Raw genomic sequence first — 24,318 nt, forward strand, 5'->3', positions numbered from 1 at the left:
ATTTCTTATTTTTGTTTACTGTCTGATTCTATACATTGTTTTTTCTCTATTAACAATATGTAATGCCCTTTTATGTAACTAGGAATTGGTAGGAAGGGAGCAAGTCTGTGAGTGTAAGGCTGATTCATCCTCTCCCTTTAAGGGAGAGTGGCCAAGAAAGCAATTTGAAATAAAAAATCATGTCCCTAGACCAGGAGCATTTAGAGGAGAAGATAGGTGTAATTCTAGTTCTTTAACCTTCCCCAATATAGGACAGAGCATCCAGAGTCTAGACCCTGTCTTCTATTCCTTTCTAGGCAGGAATTAAAGTCTTTCTTGGTGAAGGATGAGCAAAATCTACTCATGCCTCCCCATGAGCTACTTTTAGACATATAAGCAGTAGCATTTACTTTATATACAATAGTGTTAATGAACTTAAAATACATTTTCTAATAGCTAGTTGTGCTAGAGAGGAAAAAGAACTTGAAGTTCTTGGAGAAGAGGAGAAAAATTTTTTCCTCCCAGATCTGTGGTTTCACACATATGGGGAACTCCCAGCAAGGAAACTCCCTTTAACCTTCTTTATGCCTTGTTTTTATCTTGTATACACTGATTTATATATGTTGTCTCTCCAATTGGAGTATAAGCTGCTATGGATAGGGAATAGTTTTGCTTTTTTTCTTTTGTTTCCCCTGCATTAGTAAGAAGCAAACACTTAATAAATACTTATTGATATATCTGTAGATATAATCAATCAATAAAATGACATACATTCATTTATTATAGATTCAAAAACAAAAATGAAGGTTCCTGCCTTCAAGAAACTTATGTTCTCTTAATAGTCATTATGCAACACAGAGTTATAGAGACTTGCACTGAGAGGTTAAGTCTTTGTGAAGATCTTAGATTGTATCAAAAGTAGATCTTGAATCCAAGTTCTCCTAACTGAGGTAGCTCTCCAGTCACTATCCCACATCTATTATTTCATCCTTAAGGATGTTTATAGCATTTTTTTTTGTTCAATGTCTTTTCAAATCCACAAGAGATTATTAGGGTTTTTGTTTTTATTTTTCATTTGTTCATTTGTTTTTCTATTTCTAACATTTCTGGGAAGCTAGCTAGCAGGGGGAAAACAATGTGTGTAATTCAAATTGGTAAAAAAGAACACTGGAATTCAAGCCCCAGTGCTGCCATTAAGTCACTTATGCTCTTGAATAACTTAATTAATCTCTTTGGGCCTCAGTTTTCTCACCTATAAAATAAGAGTATGATGAACTAGATCGGTCTTCTCCAAAACATGGAAAGAGGTTTGACCCCAAGGAGTATGTGATCCACTAAAGTCAGATGAATCCCACCTTCACCAGGGAAAAACCAGTTATGGGACTTGTCCCAAACAGAATTACGCTTACCTACTCATATCCCCCATTGCGATTCTCTATTTATCCGCACTCCAACTCTGTCCCTCTGTCTGCCCTAAAGTTCTCAATCTTTCCCCTTTTAAGCCAATAATGGGTTCTTTGAGCCTATTAAAATCTAATGTCTGCCTGAATACCCACAAAAAGCAGCTTACATATGTGCAACTGGGGAAAAAAATCCATCCTTTCATATCACTTTGTGGTTCTGATAGTCAACCTTTGTAGAGTACATTCTGTGTTGGAGTTCTGAGTAAGAGTTCTACCTTTCTCATTTCAATATTGAGTAAGACAGAGTGAGTCACACAAAATAAGTAGGTATAGATGGGCTATGTGACCTTAATCAAAACTACTATTACATTATCTTTCCTACCAAATCCATTATTTTCTACATTTCTCTATTATTGTCAAGTCCCCTATCTTCTAGCCATGTGGATTCTCACAACTTGGGAGTCATTTTTCACTCCTCATTGTCTCTCACCCTTACAACTAATCAATTACCAAATTTTATTGCTTCTACTCCTGCATCTCTCACATCAGACCCTTTTTCTCTATTTATACATAGCTGAGGCAACAGAACAGTCATCAGGTCAGGTACTCATCATCTATCTCCTGAATCATTATAATAGTTCCTTAATTATCTTCCCTGCCCAAATTTCTCCCCTCTCCAGATGACTTTCCAAACAGCTGTCAACATCATTTTCCTGAAGTACAGGTCTGACCATTTCATCCCTTTACTCAATAAATATCCAGTGACTCCTTATTATCTGTACGATCAAATATTATTTCATCTTTATATCATCCTTTTAGAAGTTCACTTTTTGTGTACTATAGTATAAACGTTATTATCATAGTAGCACATGCATACAATTTGTTAACAATTAATCATATACATAATGGAGAGGTATGCTCAAAAACTTTTACTGATAAAGGTGCATAAGCATAAAAATTTAGAAACCATTGGTCTAAATCAAAAGTGTAAAACAAGCAGCTACTTCATATGGCCTAAACCAGAATAAAATACAATTGGGAAATATTTGACAAAATAAAATACAATATAACATAAATTATGTTAATGTGTGGTATTCCAAGTCAATGTGTCAGAAGACTTCCTTATGGAAAGTTTAGGGGACCCTGTTTATATCTGAGTTTGCCATCTCTAGGCTAGAATGACTTCTAAACATCTTTTCCACTTAACAATGAATGAAGAGGCCTTCCACGTTCTCTATTCCAACCTTTTATGTAAATTGGGATGCCTAATATTTTTCTTCCAGGTGCACACTACCGCTTCTTGAGTGATTCCAGAGATGGGGGACTCACTATCTTGCAAGCTGGCCAACCCCACTTGTGAATAGCCCTAGTTATTAGAAAATCATTCATTATGCTGAGCCCAAATCTACATCTCTGTAACTTTTACCAACTGGTCTTTACTCTGCCCATTTGTTAATAGTCAAGCAAGAGTGTAATTAAAAGAACCTTGTTCAGGGACCCTCCAACAGAGGGTATTGTACCCATGGAAGTAGAAGATGAGAGTTTGCATCAAAAGTCTTTAAGCTGGAAGAAGAGAATTTTAGAAAATATAAGATCCCACTGCTACTTAATCTCAAGTCATTTGACTTAGTGTTAGAGCATATAGCTCCTCCCTAGCCAGGTGTCTTCCCTTCATATGAAAAGTATCACCTCTTTCTTACATGAATAATTCATTTCTTGAAAAGGGGAGAAACTAGACATTCATGTGAGCACAAATCAGACAATTCTAAGTAGCTGGGAGAAAAGAGCCCCTCAGATAATTATTAGACTGAGAGGACCTGTTTTAAAGCAACTTAGGGGTAAGAGAAAGACTGATCTTAAAGACTAAAGATGAATGCAATTCAATGTTTCTCAGCTGCTAGTGTGAATAAGAGAGTGTTCAGTATTTTAGAGTTAATTTTTGGGAAGACTGTGCATCAAAGAACAGTTTTGGGAATATTGAGTTATTGTAGAGTAACAGTGTGTTACATATGGCAGAATCAAGGACTTGGGTTTCACATTATGAAACAGAGGTGAGTGATTTCACATCAGGGGGCACTGCTTTGAAACAGGAGAGTCAGACATTGGCACAGAAGCCAGATCACAGAATCGGGAATAAGTAACTGAAAACATAGGTGCAGAAGACACATTAGAAAAGATGTAACACATTGGGCATCTCTTTTCCTACAGCAGAGGATTCTTCGTTATTCTATTTAGTTCTTTCAAAAAAGAGAACTTTCCTTCAATCAACTTCATCCCTCACATCAATAGTAGAGCATCTCTGTCAACTACGAGCAGCGCTTTTCAAACCTTCAGATTCTTAGGTGTGTAGACTGAGGTGCTGACCTCCTTGGAATAAGGACCAAGCCATGTTAACTCTGGGTCAAAGGGTATAGACATTTTAGTCATGTCTTCAGAACATTTCATAATTCCTTTCCAGAATGCTTGAATTCTGGGAAAGCCTGACCCACACAAAACTTTGCTAGAAATGCATCAGTGTTAATATCTTTTTACAGCTTCTACCCTGACTATTCCCATCCTTAGTCATATTTGCCCACTTGCTGGGTATAAAGTAAAACTTCAGACTTACTTTAACTTTCACTTCCTTTATCATTAGTGACCTGGAACATTATTTTATGTGGTTATTGGTAGTTTAAAATGCTTTTTAAGCATTTAAGGAATGTTTTATTCCTTAGACAGCTTACCTATTGGGAAAATGGCTATTTTGTATTTTGTTGATCATCTATTTGTACTGATTTCCATATCCTCGTCAGATATTTAACACAAATGCTATTTCACAATTAGTACTTTTCTTGTCTTATTTGCAAATATTTTTGGGCTCAACATAATGAATGATTTTCTAATAACTAGAACTATTCACAAGTGGAGTGGTCCAACTTGCAAGATAGTAAGCCCCCCATCCCTGGAAACACTCAAGAAGAGGTAATGTGCACTTGGAAGAAAAATATCAGTTTCTTGTCTTAGTTCATATGAAAGTTTTTCAATTTCATGTAAGATGTGTTCAGAGAATAATGAGTACTAGAATTTAGAATTTGTATAGGAGGATAGTGGAATATAATGCTGGAAAGGACCAGGTGGTGTATGACTTTGAATATCAGGCTAAATGGTTAAGACAATGAGAAATATAAAAGATTTTTGAGGAAGTGGCATGATAAAAGCAATATTTAAGGACATTGTTAACATAACCCCATCTAATATATGCAATGCATCAAAGATCTTTTAGGTTATTTTGTCTGAGAAAATTGTTTGAGACTTACTATTTGGGCATGGTTATAAGGTCTCATCATCTCTATTGGTGACATGGTTTTAGGTTCTATAATGCTTAAGCCTGAGGCTAGAATCTTGCCAACTTTCAGAGTTTGAATAACTAGCTTCACACATGGCTAGAATGGGAAAATTTGCAAGTCTGCCTACATCAAAAAATAAGTTTCACTTAAATTTATTTAGCTGTGTTAAAGTCACATTTTGAATTGTTAGCAAAATTTCTAAGCTTGTAGTACCCAACAATTTTCTGGAGGGTTGAAATACAACCATATTAAGAACTTGAAAGTGCCTTGTGAAACCAATATTTAGCCTTACTAAATATAGTGAAGGGACAGCTAGATGATACAATGCATTGAGCACCAGGCCTGAAGTCAGGAAGGTCAGAGGTAAAATCCAGCATCAGATACTGACTAATTGTGTGACCTGGGGTAGTCACTTAACTCCTGTTTGTATCTGTTTCTCATCAATAAAATGGAGATGCACTAGAGAAGGAAATGGCAAACTACTTCAGAATTTTTACCAAGAAAACCCAAAGAGTTGGGCATGACTGAGCAACAGCAATGATGATCCTTCACACATATAAATGACAGGAAAACTTAACTACAGCCCCAGAATACTTAATGAACCTTCTGCTATAAACTCAGAGGAGAATGGGCTGGGTGAGTATGGATTTGTTTTGATATGAGTTGTTGGAAGAAATATTCACATTGACAAAATTACAGTTTCATTTTAAATTCATTTAATTCAATAATGATCTATTAAAAGCCTACTATGTGCCAGGTATTGTGCTAAGTGATGAGGATACAAATAAAAAAAAAAGATAGTCAACCTATAGAAGCTTACCATCTGATGTGGGAAGGCGATGCACAAAAGGAAGCTGGAAAGCAAGGCTGGGGAGGACAACAGGTGGTATCTTGTTCTGTAGAGTTGAATGAAGCTTCAGATGGAGAGTAGAGTGCACTGGAGCAGGCCAGTTTTTACACTATAAAGGAAGACTTTAGGAGGAGTTTAGTACTCTGTACTTCAGTTCTTCAGAGGGCAGAGGAGGATGAGAGAGGTGGTATAGGAGGCTAGAGTTAGCAGACCTGCAATAATATTAGAAGTGATAGGTTTATCAGTGGAAGGTCATTTTGCTCCATGCAGTTGAAACCAGTCAGAGTTCCACATGGCTAATGGAATATTTGAGAATGAACTGAATTCCTTTTTAACTTTCTCTTACTTAATGTTTTATTCATCTTGCAATTATTCTGTTTAGATACCTATTAATGGTAACCTTTATTGAAAGTAAACCTGTCAGAGTAAATTTTTACTTTATCATTATCATGCTGACTTATCGTTATGCATAATAAATTATATATTCATATAATATACATATATACATATATGCATATATAAATCACAACTAAAATTATATCTTAAAGTGATTTAGCTATGGTTAAAGTTAACTATAGTTTTGGCAAAGAGCTAAAAATTGACCTAGTAGAGAATATGGTTCGTAAAATGATTTCTGTCCCTGTGGCTTCTATTATCTTTAGTTCAGACTCATTTTTTTCATCCTTCTTCCAAGCCAAATGGAACTTCCACATCCCTAGAACATGCACCTTTTTCACTTTAGACACCTTCCTTTTTGGGAAACTTTTGTGTAATGCTTGATAGTCTAACGTCAGGAGAACATTACACAATCGTTGACCTATTATGTTAGTAAGTACTAATAACAGCTTACACCAATATAGTGTTTTTGTTTTTGAGAGCTTTAATTTACATTATTTCATTTGATCTCAATAACCCACCAATGTAGGTAGTATAAACATTTTATATAATATATATATATATAATACATATCATTTATTTGTTTTTTAGTTCTTAACATTCACTTCCACAAGAATTTGAACTCAAAATTTTCTCCCCATCTCTCCCCACCACCCACCCCAGGACAACATCACCCCATCCACTCCTTACTCTAGTCTCTCCTTCCTTCTATTGCCCACTCTTCTTCCTTCCCCCTTCCCCTCTATTTTCCTGTAGGGCAAAATAGATTTCTATGCTCCATTGCCTGCATAGCTAAATTTCCAATTGCATGCTAAAAAAAGTTTTAACATTCATTCTTAAAGCTTTGAGTTACATATTCTCTCCCTCCTTCCCCACCCACCCTCGTTGAAAAAACAAGCAATTCAATATAGGTCATACATGGGCAACAATACAAAGCACTTCCATAATGGTTATGTTGTAAAAAGACTAACCACATTTCCCTCTGTCCTATCCTGCCCTTCATTTATTCCATTCTCTCCCTTGACCTGTCCTCTCACAATAGTGTTGGCTTCTGATCATCCCTTTCCCCAATCTGCTATTCCTTCTGTTATCTTCCCTCTCCTATTCCTTTCCCTCTTGCCTTCCTGCAAGGTAAAATAGATTTCCATATCCAATTGAGTGTGTGTTATTCACTCCTTAACCCAAATCCCATGAGAGTAAGGTTCAATTATTTCCTTTCATCTTCCCCCTGTTCCCTTCTCTTTCTTTCCTCTTTTATGTGAGATGATTTGCTACATTCTACCTCTCCCTTTCTCTTACTTCTAGAACATTGCATTCAACAGTAAATTTTATTTTTTTTAGGTGTTCTCCCTTCATATTCAGTTCACCCTGTTCCTTCTGTCTATGTATGTATGTACATATACACAAACACATATACACATACATACACATATACATACATGCATACATATACACATATACATGCCTAAAATATATAATATATGCATATGTACATACCCACACACACATGCACACACACATATACATATATATAGTCCCTCTAACTACTCTAATACTAAAAAAGGTTTCATGAGTTACATATAACTTCTTTCCATGTAGGAAACCATTCAACTTTAATGAGTTCCTTAAGGCTTCTGTTTCCTGTTTACTTTTTCATGTTTCTCTTGATTCTTGTATTTAAAAGTCAAATTTTCTATTCAGCTCTGGTCTTTTCAACAAGAATGGTTGGAAGTCCTCTATTTCACTGAAATTCCATTTTTTCCCCTGAAGTATGATACTCAGTTTTGCTGACTAGGTAATTCTTGGTTTTAATCCTATTTCCTTTGACCTCTGGAATATCATATTCCAAATCCTTTGATCCCTTAATGTAGAAACTGCTAAATCCTGTGCTATCCTGATTGTATTTCCACAATACTTGAATTGTTTCTTTCTGGCTGCTTGTAATATTTTCTCCTTGACCTGGGAACTCTGGAATTTGGCTACAATATTCCTAGGAGTTTTCCTTTGGGGATCTCTTTCCATTGAATTCTTTCCATTTCTGTTTTACCCTCTGGTTCTAGCGTATCAGAGCAGTTTTCCTTGATAATTTCTTGGAAGATGATGTCTAGGCTCTTTTTGATCATGGTTTTCAAGTAGATCAATAATTTTTAAATTCTCTCTCCTGGATCTATTTTCCAAGTCATTTTTTTTTCTATGAGATATTTCACATTGTGTTTTATTTCTTCCTTCTTTTAGTTTTGTTTCATGATTTCTTGATTTCTCATAAAGTCATCAGCTTCCATGTGGTCCATTCTAATTTTTAAAAAAATATTTTCTTCGGTTAGCTTTTGAATCTCCTTTTCCATTTGGCTAATTCTGCTTTTTAAAGCATTCTTCTCCTCATTGTCTTTTTGGACATCTTTTTGCCATTTGGGTTAGTCTATTTTTTAAGGTTTTATTTTCTTCAGCATTTTTTGGGTCTCCTTTAGCAAGCTGTTGACTCATTTTTCATGATTTTCTTGTATCATTCTCATTTCTCTTCCTTATTTTTCCTCCACCCTCTCTTACTTGATTTTCAAAATCCTTTTTGAGCTCTTCCATGACCTGAGAGCACTGCATATTTTTTGGAGGTTTTGGATGCAGAAACATTGACTTTGATATCTTCTTCTGATTGTATGCTTTGTTCTTCCTCATCGTAAAGGATGAAAGAAAATACCTGTTCACCAAGAAAGTAACCTTCTATAGTCTTATTTTTTTACCCTTTTTTGAGGATTTTTCAAGTCAGTTCTGTGACTTTTGAGTCCTTTGTCAAGTGGAGGGTATACTCTAGGGACCTGTAAGTTCTCAGTTCCTCTATGGTGGCACAATCAGGGGAGAATAGTTTACTCTTCTCCTGGCCTACACTCTGGTCTGTGAGCAGGATTCCCTACCCAGAGCCTCCACCAGCTATACCAGGCCAGTGCTTCTCCTCATCCCAAGGTCACCTCTTAGGACTGAGATCCAGATTGACTGCTCAATACCTCCAGGGTTTTTAGGCAGAGGGCTCCAAAAATGGATGCTGCCTCAGTGGCTGCTGCTACCCTAGGGCCAGGGCTTGGGTTGGACCCTGCTCCCTTCTCACCCAGGTGAAAGAGCTTTCTTACTGACCTTTGAAGTTGTCTTTGGTGATCTTAGGTTAAGAAATCTGGGAACTGCAGCTGCTGCTCATTATTCCATGCCCTGAAACCTGCTCCAGTCCTGTCCTTGCCATATAGCCCAGGCTGGGCTGTGCTCTACTCTGAGCTGATGTGATAAACCTTTCCTGTTGCCCTTCCAGAAGGTCTTGGGCTCAAAATCTCTTTCACTCTGTTATTTTGTGATTTTTGCTGCTCTAGAATTTGTTTATAGTCATTTTTACAGGTATTTTCTGAGCTAAGAGGGTAGAGCTAGAGCAGGTCCATCTTTCTACTCTGCCATCTTGGCTTCACCCCAGTATAAGTATTTTTTAATGACTATTTAGGAATCAGAAACCTCAGTTTTCTAGTCTACCACTTTTAGCTGTGTGACCTTAAGCAAATCATTTAATTATTTGTTTCCTCACAAATTAAACAATTTATCTGAAGTTACCCAGCTAATTCATGGAAGAGTTTGTATTGAACATGTCTTGTTGTTGGGTCACTCTTCAGTTGTGTCCAATTCTTTGTGACCACAGTTAGGGTTTTCTTGGCAAGGATATTGGAGGAGTTTGCCATTTCCTTCTCCAGCTCATGTTACAAATGAGGAACTAAGGCAAAAAGAGTTAAGTGACTTGCTTAGGGTCACACGGGTAATAAGTGTCAGAGGTCAGATTTGAACTCACAAAGAGGAGTCTTCCTGACTTGAGGCACCCACTATCCACCACACTAACTAGCATTTAACTTCAAATTCAGTTCTCTTCCTTTTTAATTATCTTAATGGATTTAACATAATTATTTTATTTATTCATAAATATTTATAAAGTAATATTTATATTTATACATCTTTGTAAAGTGATATCTATCTGAAATAGGCATTGAAAAACACAATATCTTATTTACTGGAGTTTCTAGCTTTTATTTGGATATTCTGATTCTAAAATAAATGAGGGGAAGTGGAGAGAAGAGAGTTATCTAATATCTTGATCCTTGTCAACTCATACCCTTTGCAATCAAAATAAATCTTAGAAATCATTATCTGTATGTTATAAGGAAGAGAGATGCATCTGAACTAAGCAGCAAAAAGTGGTGAAATTAATTAGAATCATTTCAACATTCTTTCCTTCCCTTCCCTTCCCTTCCCTTCCCTTCCCTTCCCTTCCCTTCCCTTCCCTTCCCTTCCCTTCCCTTCCCTTTCCTCTTCTTTTCTATGCACTATCTCTTACTCTTGAAAAGTACCACTTAGACTGAAGTGCTGCTATTTAAATTTATAAAGAATTGGAGATATTAGGAAAAGAAGTGAAAATTGGTGTTTGTATTAGGAATTTCCTTCCCTTTAGCATTTGAATTGTGGCTTAAATACTTTTTTGCACAGAAAAAAGTATAAGGAGTAAGGTAGAGAGGAACAGAGACTCTTCTGCTTCTGGTGCCTATTTTTATTGATTTTATTCTCAAAGTGAGTACGTGGCAAATAAGTGAGGGTGAAAATGGGAATGGGGAGTAAATTTATGATTTTATTGGTGTAGGAAACTTCTGGGTGAGAAAGCTCCCTCTACCAAAGCAAAGTTTGCATTTTTTCTCTGTAACTGATGGCCTTATTAAGTTGCCTTGGGCACAGAGAATTTAATTGACTTGTGAAACGTCATACAGTATATATCAGAAACTGCGCTTGAACCCATGTTTTTCTTCTATGCTAAAAGAAATGTTGGTTGGTAAACACAAGCCAGGCATGATGTTTCATCTAGAGCCTACCTTGATGTAGAAAGGACAAGTTATGTGAAATGCCTGTGAATAACTAAATTTCTTCCAAAAATAGGCTTATAGACTAAAAACATACATTGATAGTGTAAATTATTTACTAGGCACCCATAGATTATTTTAAATTATGAATAAAATATTTCCTGTAGTTTTCCAGAGTTATGAAAAGAAGAGGAGCTATCATACTGTAAACTTCATGCCAGAAAAATCTACTCCTGAGAATCTTAATTGCTTAATATAAATGATACTCCACAAAGCAACTCTCATAGATACAATTGTTTTAGAGGCCCACTGTTTTCATTGCCCTGTTCTAGCATCAGAAGGCAGAATAAGGAGGAAATTAAGTAAGACCTTGCAAAAATAATACACAGTGGTACTATTTTAAAATATTCTTTTGCAGCATATTTGTACCATGTTAAGTTTGGTCATCAGGGGATCTGGTCCTGTTTGGATTTGCTTCCCATAAGATTTCTGTGAGCAAACAGCTGAAGGTCTTGAATCACCTACAGCTGCCAACAGGTCCAAAGGCATATCTAAGAAGTAGTTTCCACAGACAAACAGGCAGATCTCTCCGCCAACCTGCATTAGATGAAAAACTCTTTCAGGGGTAAGAGAGAAATGTACTTATTTCCCATACTTGGATGTTCTTGTCTCCTGGTCCCCTCTTCTAATTCTATTAAAAACTTGCACCCTGACGCAGATTTCTGGGATCTTTGTCAAAGTGTCAAGGTGAGTGCTTTGTGAGTCAAAGAAACACAGTCAAATAATTGCCAGGAAAGAGAGGAAGGTAAATATGGAATGAGGCACACAAAACGTTATCTCATAACTGGTCTTTACTTTCTATCTTTACTCAGCACACTTTGTGAAACATTCTCCAGGTCACCAATGAGCAAAGACTCAGGGGAACCCAGATAGATCCTCAGTTTACTTCTTGGCCATTCAATTCTCCAGATCTAATTTTTAGTCAGTCTGACCCTAGGCAAAATTTGGAAGCCAAGCTTCTCATTTATTAATTTATCCCCTCCCCACAACTTGTATTTCTTCTCCTTTCCCCTTTTTCAGAAGCATCTACCTTTTTCCCTTTGTGCCTTGCTGCTCTTTTCCCTCCTCTCCTATCAAAACTTGCCTTCAAGAAAGCATCTGGTATTAGTCACTAATTCTTTAATGTGAATTTAAGTCAATGTTTTTGGTGTCTCTGGGGTATATTTGGCTTTTAAGCCTTTGCTTTAACTGTGGAAAGGATTCAGCCCCTGTTCAAGTACTTTCAGGCATTATGGATCTTTTGGGGAAAAATATTTTCTTTCCCCACCACCTTCAAAGCTGTATCACACCAAAGACTATCTCAGCTTTTAAATATTGTTTGTTGTTTTTCTCCAGCCCGGGTGGTCTGTAAAGCAAAAGGAATTCAGGTAAGGAAATAGCAAAAGGTCTGGTAGATTTCACCTTAGTAATTCTGGAGAGAGTGAAGGAAAGCCAAGGGTCCTTGCTGCTGTCTGCTTTTCACTCACTTAAGGTCATAGAATTCAAAAAGGCATGGAATCTTAGAAGTCATCTAGTAGAATTTCTACCATTTTACAGATGAACAAACTGAGGCCCAGAGGGCCTGTTACTTACACAAGTTACTCATCTTCTAAGAAAGCAGTTTGCCTTTAGAACTGGGTTCCCTAAGTCCTAGTCCAGTGTTGTTGTTGTTGTTTTTTTTTTCTGAAATATTCTGCTCACTTTTAAAAGATAACATTTTTGTTTATTTTAACTTTTTTGCCATATATATTTTTTATTTTTTGGATTAATTTAGTTTTAGTTTTCAACATTTACTTCCAAAAGCTTTTGAGTTATCAATTTTCTCCCCTCCTACCCTTCCCCCTCTCCCCAAGACAGCGTGCAGTCTGATAGAGGTTCTACATATACATTCATATTAAACATATTTTCACATTAGTCATGTTGCAAAGAAGTATTAGAACTAGCAGGAGGAACCATGAGAAAGAAGGAACAAAACAAAACAACAAAAGAAAAAAAAGAGAGCAAATAGTATCCTTTAATCTACATTCAGACTCCATAGTTCTTTCTCTGGATGTGAATAGAACAGATGTAAACAGATGTGGAAAATACATCATGAGTCTTTTGGAATTTTCTTAGATCCTTGCATTGCTGAGAAGAGTGAAGTCTATGAAATTGAAATGTTTGCTCTTTATTTAACCCTTGCTTTTCTCTCATTTGCCTGATCTACTCTTCTTGCTGTACATTTTCTTCTATGAAGGACAAACAGCAAGCAGAGTTAACATAAATTTATTTCCTGTATCCATTTCTCTAAGTATGGAGTGGGATTGACAGGGGAGGGATGCTGCTACATAGGTAAATAAAATTGCTTATAATTAAATAGGGAAATTGTGGACAACTGGGTTTAGGATAATGGTGAGGAGGAAGGTAGTTACTATTTTCTTTCTGCCCCACCATCCTCTCCATCCTCATGTGATCAGTACTTTAGCTCTTCCCCTCAGACTCAACTCTTTCTCTAGGTAACTCTCCTGGGTCCTGACTTGGTTTCTGTATTCCAACCTAAGCTATCAAGCTCATTTGTTAGCATTGGTCTGGATCTATGTTATTGTCTGTTTTGGTGAATCTTGGACTCTCATAGAATCATAACACTGTAGGCTTTGTAATTGGAAGGAAACTTAGAAGTTACCTAATTCAATTCCATCCTTTTATAGATGAGTAAACTGAGGCTCAGAGAAATTAAATGATTTGCTTAAGGTCTTCTCAATAAACAGATCTATGTTTCTGTACTTGTGATCTCTGCTAGGATCCCTGTTGACTAAATAAGTTAATAGACTAAATTGAAGGCCACTTATTTTTTATTTTGTGTGTGTATGTGAGTGTGTGTGTGTGTGTGTGTGTGTGTGTGTGTCCCCAGCACTTAGCACAATGCCTGGCACACAGTGATCATTTAGAGATGTTGATTGACTGAATACAGACAAAACATTTCTTATTTCCAATTAAGAATTCTCTCTCACCTTTGATAGCAAGTCATTGGCCTCATTAACTATTTCTCTAGGGGAATATCCTGCAGGTTACATATTTTTAATAATGTAAAAATGATACGGTAATATAACAATGTCAACAGATTTCTATGGTTCTCTTCTGCATTGCTTTACTTAAAAAATATACCTTCAAGAGGTTTCATGAGTTCTCAGAATCTTCCTATTCAAAGCATAGACAGGTTGAATCTAAAGCCATTAAACCCCTCGCCCAAAACAAAGAAAATGGATGTCATATGAAACTCAATATTGAATTAATGGATTCAGATCAGTAGCTTCAGAGATACTGTTCTGATTGTTACCTTTTTTAAGGAAATTCACTGTCTATGTCCATTAATTAGGCCTTATTTACAGTTTTATTTTACAGAATTTGCTTTAGTTAAACTATCCTATGTTCATTAAAGACATTTTCAGTCATTAGTAAATGATGATTTCTATGGATTATGCAGGTATATTTGAATTTCTTGGCCTATTATTTCATAACAAGGAAAAATCTGTCAGTATTCTCAGCCCTACTTTTACCCATGGTCTATAATGACATAATGTTCCACTTAAGGAAATAAGTGATTATAATCAGGAGTCCAATTCATCAGTCTCTTGTTTTCCTCTGTTCTAGAAGTAGGCTTGCTTATGTTATACCTAATTCAACAACAGGACTAATTCTTCCTGATAGACACTTAACTAATACTTAACTATACAATGGTTTAGGTCAAGAGACGCCCCATGGTTAAGAACCTCCCACTTCCAACTATTTTAGAAGTTACTGAAGCCTAGTCAGAATCAGCAGAAACTAATTACGGTGTGGAAATGTTGAAGTTTAGACAATTTTCTGCCTAGTTAGTAGACTAAATCCTGAAATTATGACTGTAAAGTCAGTGCCATACAACTGCCTGGTAATTCCAGGACAAAGAAATCTATGAAAAAACAAAAGAAACCTCACTGTTTCTATTGATAGTTTTTATTTGTTTTTTAAAAGTTTTAGGGGCGGAGCCAAGATGGTGGAGTAGAAACACACAGATGCACTAGCTCCGAACCCACAGCCCATGAAATGTCTGTAGTAAGGAGCTGCCAATAAATTCGGGAGCAGGAGAAGCCACAGAACAGCGGAGCGGATAAGATTTCTGTTCCAGAGGGACCTGCAAACCTCTCGCAAAAGATCTGTTGCGCTGTGGATGCGGAGCCCAGCCCAGCCCTGCCCTGGCCCAGCATCGAGAGGAGCAGATCCAAGCAGGCTTCAGGGACAGGATCTCCAGTGGCCGCGTGGGTCTCTCCACCCACAGGTGACGGGGGTCGGTGAGAAGGTCTCTTTGGTGAGTCAAGAGGGGATTGGGGTACCCCCATACTCGGGCCCCCTCTGGAGGCAACAGTGGAGGCAGGAGCAGACCGGGGCTCCCCAAGCAGGCAGGAGCCTGGATCCATTGTTGAAGGTCTCTGCATAAACCACCTGAGGGAACTGAGCCTGAGAGGCAGCCCTGCCCCCACCTGAGCACCTGAACTTAATCTCACACTGAATAGCAGCCCTGCCCCCTGCCCAAAGCCCTGAGGCTGGGAAGCAGCATTTGATTCTCAGACCCCAAGCATTGGCTGGGAGGATCCAGAGGCGAGGTGGGTGTGAGGAGAATATTCAGAGCTCAAGTCACTGGCTGGGAAAATGCCCAGAAAAGGGAAAAAAACCAAGACTATAGAGGGTTACTTTCTTGGTGAGCAGGTTTCTCCTCCCCTCCTTTCTGATGAGGAAGAGCGGTGTTCACCATTAGGGGAAGACACGGAAGTCAGTGCTTCTACATTCCAGCCCACTCAATGGGATCAGTTCTGGGAAAAGGTCATAAAGAGCTCAAAAAATTTTCAAAATTATGTTAGAGAGTTGGAAGAAAAACTGGGAAGGGCAATAAAAGACTTGCAAGCAAAGTATGAACAACAGATCAGCACCCTGCTAAAGGAGACCCAAAAAAATGCTGAAGAAAATAACACCCTGAAAAATAGGCTAACTCAATTGGCAAAGGAGGTTCAAGAAGCCAATGAGGAGAAGAATGCTTTCAAAAGCAGAATTAGCCAAATGGAAAAGGAGATTCAAAAGCTCACTGAAGAAAATAGTTCTTTCAAAATTAGAATGGAACAGATGGAGGCTAATGACTTTATGAGAAACCAAGAAATCACAAAACAAAACCAAAAGAATAAAAAAATGAAGATAATGTGAAATATCTCATTGGAAAAACAACTGACCTGGAAAATAGATCCAGGAGAGACAATTTAAGAATTATGGGACTACCTGAAAGCCATGATCAAAAAAAGAGCCTAGATATCATCTTTCATGAAATTATCAAGGAAAACTGCCCTGAGATTCTAGAACTAGAGGGCAAAATAAATATTGAAAGAATCCACCAATCACCTCCTGAAAGAGATCCAAAAAGAGAAATTCCTATGAACATTGTGGCCAAATTGCAGAATTCCCAGGTCAAGGAGAAAATATTACAAGCAGCTAGAAAGAAACAATTCAAGTATTGTGGAAATACAATCAGGATAACACAAAATCTAGCAGCTTCTACATTAAGGGACTGAAGGGTATGGAATATGATATTCCAGAAGCCAAAGGAACTAGGACTAAAACCAAGAATCACCTACCCAGCAAAACTGAGTATAATACTTCAGGGGGAAAATTGGTCTTTCAATGAAATAGAGGACTTTCAAGCATTCTTGATGAAAAGACCAGAGCTAAAAAGAAAATTTGACTTTCAAACACAAGAATGAAGAGAAGCATGAAAAAGTAAATAGCAAAGAGAAGTCATAAGGGACTTATAAAAGTTGAACTGTTTACATCCCTACATGGAAAGACAATATTAGTAACTCTTGAAACTATTCAGTATCTGGGTACTTGGTGGGATTACACACACACACATGCACACACACACACTCATAGAGACAGAGTGCACAGAGTGAATTGAATAGGATGAGATCATATCTTAAAAAAAAATGAAATCAAGCAGTGAGAGAGAAATATATGGGAAGAGAAAGGGAGAAATGGAATGGGACAAATTATCTCTCATAAAAGAGGCAAGCAAAAGATTTTTTTAGTTTGGGGAAAAAGAGGGGAGGTGAGAGAAAAACATGAAGTTTACTCTCATCACATTCCACTAAAGGAACACACTCATTTTGGTATGAAAACCTATCTTACAATACAGGAAGGTGGGGGACAAGGGGATAAACAGGGTGGGGGGGGACGATGGAAGGGAGGGCATGGGGAGGAGGGTACAATTTGAGGTCGATACTCACAGGGAGGGACAGGATCAAAAGAGAGAATAGAAGTAATTGGAAGCAGGATAGGATGGAGGAAAATATAGTTAGTCTTATATAACACGACTATTATGGAAGTCATTTGCAAAACTACACAGATTTGGCCTATGTTGAATTGCTTGCCTTCCAAAGGGAGGGGGGAGGGAGGGAGGGAGGAAAAGAAGTTGGAACTCAAAGTTTTAGGAATAACCGTCAAGTACTGTTCTTGGTGCTAGGAAATAAGAAATACAGGTAAAGGGGTATAGAAAGTTATTTGGCCCAACAGGACAGAGGAGAGGATGGAGACAAGGGCAGAGAGGAATGATGGAGGAGAGAGCAGAGTGGTGAGGGGGGCAGTTGGAATGCTCAGTGTTTTGGGGTGGGTGGAGGGGACAAGGGGGGAGAAAATTTGGAGCCCAAAAATTCTGTGAAAATGAATGTTAAAAGTGAAATAAATAAGTTAATTAATTAAAAAAATAAAAGTTTTACTGATGTCTTTTTAAAAATACAATACCAATTTCTTCATATACCACAGTCCCCCTCAAACTCCTCTTTCCCACAAATACTCTCATCAAAGCCCCATCATTGAAAAGTTAGGCAAAGCTGAGCAACAAAGTGAATACATTTAAGAGCACATAAAACATTCTGTTATCTATAGACCCACCACCTCTCTACCAGAAGAGAGAATTATCAACTAATCCATCAGTCACTAAAGTATTAGTGATTGATTCCAGAAACTGGATAGCTACTGGGGATACAGGACAGAAATGAAACTAACCCTGTCCACAAAAAGCTTATGTTCTGCTGCAGATGTTTTACTTTCTATTGCAGGAGACATGTATGGTATGCAAAATAAATTCAAGGTAATTTGGGCCGCTAGGATACAATGGATAAAGATAAATGGACAAAGCCTGGAGTCAGGAGGACTTGAGTTCAAATGAAGCCTAATACACTTAATGAGCTGTGTGATCATGTGTAAGTCACTTAACCTTTGTTTGCCTTGGTTTCCTCATCTGTAATTATCACTTATCTCCCAGGGTTGTTATGAGGATCAAATGGCATAATTGATAAGTGGTTTGCACAATACCTGTCCCATAGTAATACTTTGTAAATGGTAGCTGCCCTCATCATTATCATCATTATTTGTGTGCATATATATGGGGTGAGGAGTCCACTAGTATCTGGCATGGGGAAATAAGGGAAGGCATCATAAAGAAGTATATTTCCTTAACTGTTCTCCAAGACCAATGGTTATTGATATTCCTTGGAATTATTCTGGCTTTCAAGATTATTCCTGTTTACATTATTTAGTTATTGCTTGTCTTGTTATAACTCAAGAACTTTTACAGACACTATGCAGGTAGAAAGGAGGATTTTTACAATGGGAGAAAGTTGCTAGGGCAAAAGAAATTGTTGTCTTAGAAGATGAACTTCCAGAGAAGGGAGCCTAGCTCAGAGTAAATCTGCAAATAGATCTCAAAGGAGATTTTCTGGCTTTAGTTTAAGTCGTTCTACTGTGATGCTATTCTGGGTCCCAAGTTAAGTGTCAGCTATCCATTGCCTTTTCCAGATAACCAAATGTGTTGGAAGATCTATGTAAAAATTCTTATGTTGCTAAGCATGGTAACCTGAAAGAAAATATTGTCAAACAGAAAGAAGTGGCTACATCGAAAATGAATTCTGTTTTTAAAAATATACTGACATCTACAGAACAAAAATCAGTACAATCAGATACCTGATCCTCTTTCAAAAACAAAACAAATATTTTCAGGACGGTGGTTTACCTATAAGGTAGCCCCAGAGCAACAACATTAGTTGATCAAAAAGCATTTATTAAATTTTTACAATGTGCCAGACACTTGGCTAAACCCTGGGAATACGAACACAAGAAGAAGCAACATTGACCCCTCTCCTCAAGGACCTTGCATTCTAATGGGAGAAGATAACACAGAAAGAGAAGTTAAAAAGGAGAGGAGGAAGTTATGCAGTGTGTGTGTGTGTGTGTGTGTGTGTGTATGTGTGTGCATGTGTGTGTGTGCATGTGTGGTGGGGGAGAGGATGTAGTAAAGAAAGTGTTCCTAGAGAGTAATGAGATACAACTGGCTTGGGTTAGCTCTTTAAATGGAAATTCTGGAAGTGGTCATCAAATCAGAGAGAAAAAGACCCCTGGGGGGAAAATACTTTCAATGAGTGAATTCCAGGGCTGGGTTAGTTTTAGGATGAAAAGCTGGCCATGGTTGAGAAGTCTAGAGAGTGGTCTGGAGAGGAATATAGGAGAGCACATATTCAAAGTATGGCAAAGCTCTTATGTGCTTATATTTTCATCAATAAATTAATAAACATTTATTAGGTGTCTATAAGCTCTGGTCCTGCCCTCGATCCTGGGGACATAAAGACAAAAATGAAGCAGTCCCTATTGTCAAGATACATTTTGTCAGGGGAAAGAACATGTGTATACATAAGAATATGGAAGATAAATTGAAGATAAATTTTTGGAGGAAAGCCCTAGCACCTGGAAAGATCAGAAATGGTTTCAGTGAGAAGGTGTTGTTTAAGCACAATTAAAGGACTAATCTGATCCTTAATGTGGTATGGGGTGACCCTAATTTATTCTAGTAGAGAACTATTTCAGACAATACCTACCAAGCTTAAAGATTTTGACTACGAGGAGCAAAGCCAAGATGGCAGAGTAGAAGGACAGACCTAGAGAAGCTCCCCGCCAATAGTCCATAAAATACCTGTAAAAAATGACTCTAACCAAATTCTAGAGCAGCAGAAGCTACATAACAACGGAGTGAAAGAGATTTCCAGTCCAAGGCAGCCCTGGAAGACTGACAGGAAAGGTCTATCACAATGGATGTGGAGGCCACACAGCACTGGGCAGGAACAGTACCAGAGCAGGCCTCAGGGGACAGAATCCCTGGCAACAGCTGTGGTTTCCAGATTGCTCAACCCACAAACACCAAAGGCAGCTTCAAAGGTCAGTGACAAAGATCTTTAATGTGGGTGAGAAGTGTCTGGACCTGCCAGCAGCATCCACTGTAGCAGCAGTGTTCATTTTTGCAGACCTCAGCTTAAAGAACCTGGAGGAATTAAGTGCTGATCTAGGTCTCAGCCCTGAGTGGTGGCCCTGGGTGAGGTAGAGCTGGTACAGGCTCTGGAGAGGAAATTTTACTCACAGATCCTGCGTAGAAAGTTTGTAGTAGCTCCTAGACAAAAGCACAGGCCAGAGAGGAGTAAACTTCTTTCCCTTGATTGTGCCTCCTTGGAGGAACTGAAAACTTACAAGTCCCCAGAGTATACCCTTCTCTTGACAAAGGACTCAAAAGTCAGGGAACTGCCTGAGAAAATGCCCAAAAAGGGGGAAAAAACACTATAGATGGTTACTTCCTTTGTGAAAAGGTATCTTCTTCCATCCTTTCTGATGAGGAAGAACAATGCATACCTTCAGAGGAAGATTTAAAAGTCAAGACTTCTTCATCCAAAATTTCCAAAATAAATATGCAATGATCTCAGGCCATGGAAGAGCTCAAAAAGGATTTTGAAAATCAAATAAGAGAGGTGGAGGAAAAATTGGGAAGAGAAATGATGCAAGAAAATCATGAAAATCCAGTCAACAACTTGCTAAAGAAGACCAAAAAAAAAAAAATGCTGAAGAAAATAACACCTTTAAAAGTAGGCTAACTCAATTGGCAAAAGAGGTTCAAAAAGGCAATGAGAAAAAAAATGCTTTAAAAAGCACAATTAGCCAAATGGAAAAGGAGGTTCCAAAGGCCACTGAAGAAAATAGTTCTTTAAGAATTAGAATGGAGCTGATGGAAGCTAATGACTTTATGAGAAATCAAGAAATTACAAAACAAAACCAAAAAAATGAAAAAATAGAAGATAATGTGAAATGTATCATTGGAAAAACAACTAACCTGGAAAATAGATCCAGGAGAGACAATTTAAAGATTATGTGACTACCTGAAAGCCATGATCAAAAAAAAAAAAAAAAAAAAAGGCTAGATATCAACTTTCAAGAAATTATCAAGGAAATCTGCCCTGATATTCTGGAAGCAGAGGGTAAAATAAATATTGAAAGAATCCATCAATTACCTCTTGAAAGAGATCCAAAAAGAGAAACTCCTAGGAATATTATAGCCAAATTTCAGAGTTCCCAGGTTGAGGAGAAAATACTGCAAGCAGATAGAAAGAAATAATTCCAGTATTGTGTAAACACAATCAGGATAACACAAGATCTAGCAGCTTCTACATTAAGGGATCAAAGGGCTTGGAATACGATATTCCAGAAGTCAAAGAAACTAGGATTAAAACCAAGAATTACCTACCCAGCAAAACTGAGTAGAATAGAGCTGAATAGAAAATTTGACTTTCAAACTCAAGAATCAAGAGAAGCATGAAAAGGTAAACAGGAAAAGAGAAATCACAAGGGACTTACTAAAGCTGAACTGTTTACATTCATACATGGGAAGATAATATTTATAACTCTTGAAACTTTTCTCAGTATTTGGGTAGTTGGAGGGATTATACACATACACACCCATACTCATAGACAAAAGGCACAGGATGAGGTCAATAAGAAGCAATATCTAAAAAAATAAAATGAATGGTGAGAGAGGAATATATTGGAAGGAGAAAAGAAGAAATGGAATGTGACACATTTTCTCTCATAAAAGAGACAAGCAATAGCTTTTTCAATGGAGGGACAAAGGGAAGAGGAGAGAGAAAAAGTGAAGCTTACTCTCATGACATATGGCTTAAGGAGGGAATAACATGCACACTCAATTTGGTACAAAAATCTATCTTACACTACAGGAAAGTAGAGGAGAAGCAGATAAGTGGACTGTGGGGAGATGATAGAAGGGAGGGCAAATGGGAGGAGGGAGTAATTAGAAGTAAACACTTTTGGGGAGGGACAAAGTGAAAAGAGAGAATGGAATAAGTAAGGGGCAGGATAGGATGGAGGGAAATATAGTTAGTCTTTCACAACATAACTATTGTGGAAGTCTTTAGCAAAACTGCACATGTATAGCCTATATTGAATTGCTTACCTTCTCAGTGGGGATGGATGTGGAGGGAGGAAGGGAGAGAAGTTGGAACTCAGAGTTTTAGGAATGAATGTTGAGAATTGTTTTTGCATACAACTGGGAAGTAAGAAATACAGGTAATGGGGTATAGAAAGCTATCTTGCCCTACAAGAAAAGAGAGAATATGAGGATAACAGAAGGGAGGGGTGTGATAGAAGGGAGGGCAGATTGAGGGAAGGGCTAATCAGAATGCCTGGCATTTTTGGGTGGGAGAAGGGGAGAAAATTTGGAACTCAAAATTTTGTGGAAATGAATGTTGAAAACTAAAAATCAATAAGCAAAAAAAAGAATTTGGCTGTGGATTTAGCAGTGGACTAATATCTATAAACAAGCCAAGAAAAGTTGGGAGAAGCTTACCAGTAGGTTTATCTTGAAATGCTGAATGCATTGGCTGTAACAACTCAATTAAGAAGACCATCTATTAAATCATGCTTAGGGACAGTACCTATACTGACAAACATGGGCCCTTCAAATCCTGAAATTTTGAAGCATGCTAATTTGTCAAGTGCTACAAATTTTACTTAACAATCTTAATCTTTCTGATCCTTTTTCCTCATTGGCAAGAATGAATGAAATATAGTGAAATAAGCCCCATGGTCTAGCCCTAGAATGCTCTAGCTTTGATGGTCTGTTGATTTAACTGAACAGATAAAATGTATCTTTTGGAAACTGCTTAATGTCCTGGTTCTGATAATAAGCCATTATATTTAAGTGGGTTTTTATCAGTTATTTTAATCATTTTTTTCTTATTCAAGAAAATGTGATTTCAAATTAGTCATGACATTCCTTCTTGCAAATATTTTCATTTGCCACATTGTTTTTCTTTTGGTTCACACAGCTGGTAATATATTAGAGTAATATTGTAAAGAAGTTTTGCAATCACTGTTCAAAAAATGTAGTTCATGTGCCTCAGGAGACAGAATGATTTATTTCTCTTCTCTTTCACAAAGCTAAATCCCAAAAAGAAAGAAGTCTTTAGAGCTGAAAAATAATAGCTGCTGTTAAAAAAGTCCTTCACATGTACTTTCTCAATTGTGTCACATAGTGAAGGAGTCAACATGGTACATGGGAAAGAGTATCTGCTCTGGAGTCAGAGGATCTGGATTCAAATTCTGATTCTGACATCTATTGCCTGTGTGTGATCTTGGACAAGAATCCTTCTGGGTTCATTTCCCCCTCCTCCTTTTATGCCCTCTGGTTATGGGCCCTCAAAATAGTCCAAAATTTTTAATATCCTTCCTATTTAAATCTCCGTTGACTCCAAGTGTATTGAATTCCTTCTACAAATCCCAATGCATTTAATCACATGATTTTATCTAATACCTAAATCAACTCACTTTTCTCACCTACTTCACATGTTTGACTGATTGATTGATCAGATGAAGGTGTCTAAAATTGTTTTTACCTAGTGTACACATTTTATTAATTCTCTTACTCAAAAAAAGTCTTTCTCACCTAATAAAAGGGCGTATAACAATTCAATCGTTTCATTAATCTGGGTTGGGAGAGAGTGAAACATCTCTCAAACGTTAATAAGTGTTGATCAGCATTGTATCATTTGTGTGGTTGCATCACTATAATTTCTTTGAAAAATACATGTTATTTTTCACAAAGCTACAAATTATAGAGTCCCTTTTTCGTGTCTACTTTTCTCCTGAACCTTTTAAAGAATGTGATTAATTTTTCTGAGATAACTTCTTTTTTTGCTTTTTCATGTATCATCATGCAGACATTTTTATTTGAACTGTCCATTTATAGTCAATCACATCTTTTTAATTTGTATTTTCATAGTAAGAAACAGATAATTGTAAGAGTAACTGTTTGAATTAAATCTTTTGCCAATTTGATCCCAGACAATGTTTTTGTTAATTAAATAACTGACATTTCCTTACTTTGAACTTAAAAGGAATAAATGTATGTGTTTTTGACTCTGAGGAAACAAACTGTCATCTTAAATTCCTTTGTTTTCTCATCAAAATGATGAAATTAGACTTTGCCCAGGGGTATTTAAGGATTGATTGGTGAAGTCTTATCATTTAAACTAATTAGTTTCAGACTGCTAGGGATTAAAATTGTGGAA

Source organism: Notamacropus eugenii, chromosome 3 (genome assembly GCF_028372415.1).
Source record: "Notamacropus eugenii isolate mMacEug1 chromosome 3, mMacEug1.pri_v2, whole genome shotgun sequence".
NCBI classification, from domain to species: Eukaryota; Metazoa; Chordata; class Mammalia; order Diprotodontia; family Macropodidae; genus Notamacropus; species Notamacropus eugenii.